The following is a 6,000-nucleotide window of genomic DNA, read 5'->3' on the forward strand; positions in this document are numbered from 1 at the left end:
ATATATACAGAAGTACCCAGGACAGTACCTATCTTTAGATGGAGCTGACACAGTGGGTCCAGAGATCTACCTAGAGGTCTTGGAGGGCCTCCTGGGGAGTTGGGGATTGCATGTGGCTCATCATGGGGGCAAGGATACTGATAGCAGAGGCACCAAGGAATTCTTATTTTTATTTGTTTTTCATTTTTTAATTTTTATATTATTTATTTATTTATTGCTGTTATGTTTTGATGTTTCATTTTTATTTTTTCTAACATATTTTTTATTTTTCTAATTTTATTTTATTTTTTAATTATTTTTTATTGTTCTGCTCTCTTTTGTTACCTGAGTTTTTAATTTTTGTTTTTTTGTTTTGTTTTGTTTTGTTTTTGTTGGTTTGTTCTTTTGATATTTTTGTGTTGTTTTGTTTCATTTTTTTTAAATTTTGTTTCTAGCTATTCTATTTTTTATTTTTTTAAATTTTGTTTTTGTCATGTTTGTGTGTTTGTCTCTTGTGCTTTTTGCTTTTCTTTTAGTTTGTTCTTTAGATTTTTTTGTTTGTTTCTTGTTTTCTGTTTAGGTTAGTTTTCTTTTTATTATTGGTTTGGGGGCTATCTTGTTTGGGTGTCTTCTGGTTTTTTGCTTTCCTTGAGGTTTTGTTGTTGTTGCTGTTGATGTTGTTTGCTTGTTGGTTTGTTTTTTGTTTCCTTGGATTTTTTTTTATTATTTGTCTTGGGTTTTATTTGCTTTTTTTTCTTTCTTTCTTTTTTAATATTTATTTCTTTATTTTATTTTATTTTTGGCTGTATTGGGTCTTTGTTGCTATGCATGTGCTTTCTCTAGTTGTGGCGAGGAGGGGCTACTCTTTGTTGTGGCGCACAGGCTTCTCATTGCTGTTGCTTCTCTTGTGGCCGAGCACGGGCTCTAGGCATGTGGGCTTCAGTAGTTGCAGCATGTGGGCTCAGCAGTTATGACTCATGGGCTCTAGTGCACAGGCTCAGCAGTTGTGGTGCACAGGCTTAGTTGCATCGGGGCACTTGGGATCTTCCCAGACCAGGGATCAAACCCATGTCCCCTGCATTAGCAGGTGGATTCTTAACCACTGTGCCACCAGGGAAGTCCCCGTCTGTTTTCTTTTCTTTTCTTGTTTGTTTTTATTTGTTTTGTTTTTATTATTTACCTTGGACTTTGCCTGTTTTGTTTTGTTTTGTTTGCCATGCCACACAGCTTGTGGGGTCTTGGTTCCCATGCTGGGGTTCTGTCCTGAGCCTCTGTGGTGGGAGCATGAGTCCAAGCCACTGGACTAACAGAGAATTTCAGGCCCCAGGGAATGAGAATTGGTGTGAGCTCTCCCAGAGGTTCTCATCTCTGTACCAAGACCTGGCTCCACCAAACTGCCTGCAAACTCCAGTGCTGGACGCCTCAGGCCAAACAACCAGCAAGACAGGAACATAGCCCCAGACATCAACAAAAATGAGATGACAGAGAAATATGCTATAGATGAAGGAGCTAGGTAAAAACCTATAAAACCAAATAAATGAAGAGGAAATAGGTGATCTACCTAAAAAAGAATTCAGAATAATGATAGTAAAGATGACCCCAAATCCCAGAAAAAGAATAGAGGCACAGATCAATAAAATACAAGAAATGTTTAACAAGGACCTAGAAGAACTAAAAAACAAACAAACAGGGATGAACAACACAATAACTGAAATGAAAAACAACTTGAAACAATCAGCAGAATAAGTGAGGCAGAAAAATAAATAAGTAAGCTGGAAAACAGAATGGTGGGAATAACTGTCACAGAGCAGAATAAAGAAAAAAGAGTGAAAAGAAATGAGAACAGTCTCAGAGACCTCTGGGACAATACTAAACACACTAATGTTTGGATTATGGGGGTCCTAGAAGAAGAAAAGAAAGAGAAAAGCTCTGAAAAAATGTTTAAGAGGTTATAGTGAAAAACTTCCCTAACATAGGAAAGGAAATAGCCACCAGAGTCCAGGAAGTGCAGACAGTCCAATATAGGATAAACCTACGGAGAAACATGCTGAGACACATATTAATGAAACTAAGAAAATTAAATTAAAAAAGATATTAAAAGCATCAAGGAAAAAGCAACAAATAACACACACAGGAAACCACATAAGTTTATCAGCTGATTATTCGGGAGAAACTCTTCAGTCTAGAAGGCAGTGGCACCATGTATTTAAAGTGATGAAAGGGAAAAATCTACAATGAAGATTACTCTACCAAGCAACCATATCATTCAGATTTGATGGAGAAATCAAAAGCTTTACAGACAAGCAAAAGCTAAGAGAATTTAGCACCACCAAGCCAGATTTACAACAAATTCTAAAGAAACTTCTTGAAGCAGGAAACACAAGAGAAGAAAAAGACTTATAAAAACAAACCCAAAACAATTAAGAAAATGGTAATAGGAAAATACATATCAATAATTACCTTAAATGTAAACGGATTAAGTGCTCCAACCAAAAGACACAGAGTGGCTGAATGGATACAAAAACAAGACCCTTATATATGCTATCTACAAGAGACAAACTTCAGACCTAGGGACACATACAACTGAAAGTGAGGGGATGGAAAAAGATATTCCATGCAAATGGAAGTCAAAAGAAAGCTGGAGTGGCAATACTCACATCAGACAAAATAGACTTTAAAATAATGTTACAAGAGACAAGGAAGGAGACAATGTAATGATCAAAGGATCAATTCAAGAAGAAGATATAACAATTATAAATATTTATGCACCCAACATAGGAGCACCTCAATATGTAAGGCAAATGCTAACAGCCATAAAAGAGGAAATTGATAGTAACACAATAATAGTGGGGCATTAAAAAAAATAAATTTATTTATTTATTTATTTATTTTATTGGCTATGTTGGGTCTTTGTTGCTGCATATGGGCTTTCTCTAGTTGTGGCAAGTGGGGGCTACTCTTCGTTGTGGTGTGCGGGTTCCTCATTGCGGTGGCCTCTCTTGTTGTGAAGCACGGGCTCTAGGCGCGTGGGCTTCAGTAGTTGCAGCACGTGGGCTCAGTAGTTGTGGCTCACAGGCCCTAGAGCTCAGGTTCAATAGTTGTGGTGCACGGGCTTAGTTGCTCCATGGCATGTGGTATCTTCCTGGGGCAGGGATTGAACCTGTGTCCCCTGCATTGGCAGGGGGATTCTTAACCACTGTGCAACCTAGGAAGTCCAATAGTGAGGGATTTTAACAGCCCACTTACACCAATGGACAGATCATCCAGACAGAAAATTGATAAGGAAACACAAACTTTAAAGTGACACAACCAGATAGATTTAATTGATATTTATAGGACATTCCACGCAAAGCAGCACAATGCAGTTTCTTCTCAAGTGCACGTGGCACATTCTCCAGGTTAGATTACATCTTGGGTCACAAACCAAGCCTCAGTAAATTAAAAAAAATTGAAATCCTATCAAGCATCTTTTACAACCACAACACTAGGAGATTAGAAATCAATTACAGGAAAAAGAAAAACAAACACAAACACAGGCAGGCTAAAAAATATGCTACTAAATAACCAAAAGGTCACTGAAGAAATCAAAGAGGAAATAAAAAATACATAGAAACAAATGACAACAAAAACACAACAACCCAAAACCTATGGGATGTAGCAAAAGCAGTCCTAAGAAGGAAGTTTATAGCAATACAATCCTGCCTCATGAGATAAGAAAAATCTCAAATAAACAACCTAACCTTACACCTAAAGCAACTAGAGAAAGAACAAATCAAAACCCAAAGCCAGTAGAAGGAAAGAAATCATAAAAATTCGAGCAGAAATAAATGACATAGAAATGAAGAAAACAATAGTAAAGATCAATGAAACTAAAAGCAGCTTCTTTGAGAAAATAAAGAAAATTGATAAACCTTTAGACAGATTCATCAAGAAAATAAGCGATAAGACAAAAATCAATAAAACTAGAAATGAAAAAGGAGAAATTACAACTGACAGTGGAGGAATACAAAGGATCATAAGAGGCCACTACCACAAAATATATACCAATAAAATGGACAACCTGGAAGAAATGGACAGATTCTTATAAATGTACAATCTCCCAAGACTGAACCAAGAAGAATTAGAAAATATTAACAGACCAAGCACAAGTAATGAAATTGAAACCGTGATTAAAAATCTTCCAACAAACAAAAGTCCAAGACTAGATGGCTTCACAGGTGAATGCTATCAAACACTTAGAGAAGAGCTAACACCTATCCTTCTCAAACTTATCCAAAAAATTTCAGAGGAAGGAACACTCCCAAACTCATTCTATGAGGCCACTATCACCCTGATATCAAAACCAGACAAAGATATCAGCAAAAAAGAAAATTACAGACCAATATCACTGAGGAATGTAGACAAAAATCCTCAACAAAATACTAGCAAACAGAATCCAACAACACATTAAAAGGATCATACACAATGATCAAGTGGGATTTATCCCAGGGCAAGGATTCTTCAATGTATGCAACTCAATCAATGTGATACACTGCATCAACAAACTGAAGAATGAAAACCATATGATCATCTCAATAGATGCAGAAAAAGCTTTTGACAAAATTCAACACCATTTATGATAAAGAAAACTCTCCAGAAAGTGGGCATAGAGGGAAACTACCCCACATAATAAAGGCCATATATAACAAACCCACAGCAAACATTATTCTCAATGGTGAAAAAACAGCATTTCCTCTAAAATCAGGAATAAGACAAGGACGTCCACTCTTGCCACTATTATTCAACATAGTTTTGGAAGTCCTATTCAAGGCTATCAGAGAAGAAAAAGAAATAAAAGAAATACAAATTGGAAAAGAAGAAGTAAAACTGTCATTGTTTTCAGATGACATGATATTATACATACAAAATCCTAAAGATGCCAACAGAAAACTCCTGGTGCTAATCAATGAATTTGGTAAAGTTCCAGGATACAAAATTAACACACAAAAAACTCTTTCATTCCTATACCCTAGCAATGAAAGATCAGAAAGAGAAATTATGGAAACAATCCCAATTTCCATTGCAACAAAAAGAATAAAATACCTGACAATAAACCTACCAAAGGAGGCAAAAACCTGTATGCAGAGAACTATAAGATATTGGTGAAAGAAATCAAAGACAACACAAACAGATGGGGAGATGTATCATGTTCTTGGATTGGAAGAATCAATATTGTGAAAATGATTATATTACCCAAAGCAATCTACAGATTCAATGCAATCCCTGTCAAATTACCAATGACATTCTTCACAGAATTAGAACAAAAATGTTTACAATGTGTATGGAAACACAAAAGATCCCAAATAGCCCAAATAGCCAAAGCAACACTGAGGAAGGAAAATGGATCTGGAAGAATCAGGCTTCCTGACAGAGTATACTACAAAGCTATGGTAATCAAGACAATATGGTACTGGCACAAAAACATAAATATAGATGCATGGAACAGGATAGAAAGCCCAGAGATAAACCCACACACCCATGGTCACCTAATCTAGGACAGAAGAGTCAGAATATCCAATGGAGCAAAGACAGCCTCTTTAATAAGTGGTGTTGGGAAAACTGGACAGCTACATGTAAAAGAATGAAATTGGAACACTCTATAACACTATACACAAAAATAAACTCAAAATGTATTAAAGACCTAAATGTAAGACTGGACATTATAAGACTCTTAGAGGAAAACATAGGCAGAATACTCTTTGACATAAATCATAGCAATATCTTTTTTGACCCACATCCTAGGGTAATGAAAATAAAAATAAACAAAGGGACCTAATTAAACCTAAAAGCTTTTGCACAGTGAAAGAAACCATAAACAAAATGAAAAGAAAACCCTCAGAATGGGAGAAAATATTTGAAAATGAAACAACTGATAAGGGATAATCTCCAAAATATATAAACAGCTCATGTAGCTCAATATCAAAAAAACAAACAACCCAACCAAAAATGGGCAGAAGACCTAAACAGACATTTCTCCAAAGA

This window comes from Hippopotamus amphibius, chromosome 5 (assembly GCF_030028045.1).
Source record: "Hippopotamus amphibius kiboko isolate mHipAmp2 chromosome 5, mHipAmp2.hap2, whole genome shotgun sequence".
Taxonomy (NCBI): domain Eukaryota; kingdom Metazoa; phylum Chordata; class Mammalia; order Artiodactyla; family Hippopotamidae; genus Hippopotamus; species Hippopotamus amphibius.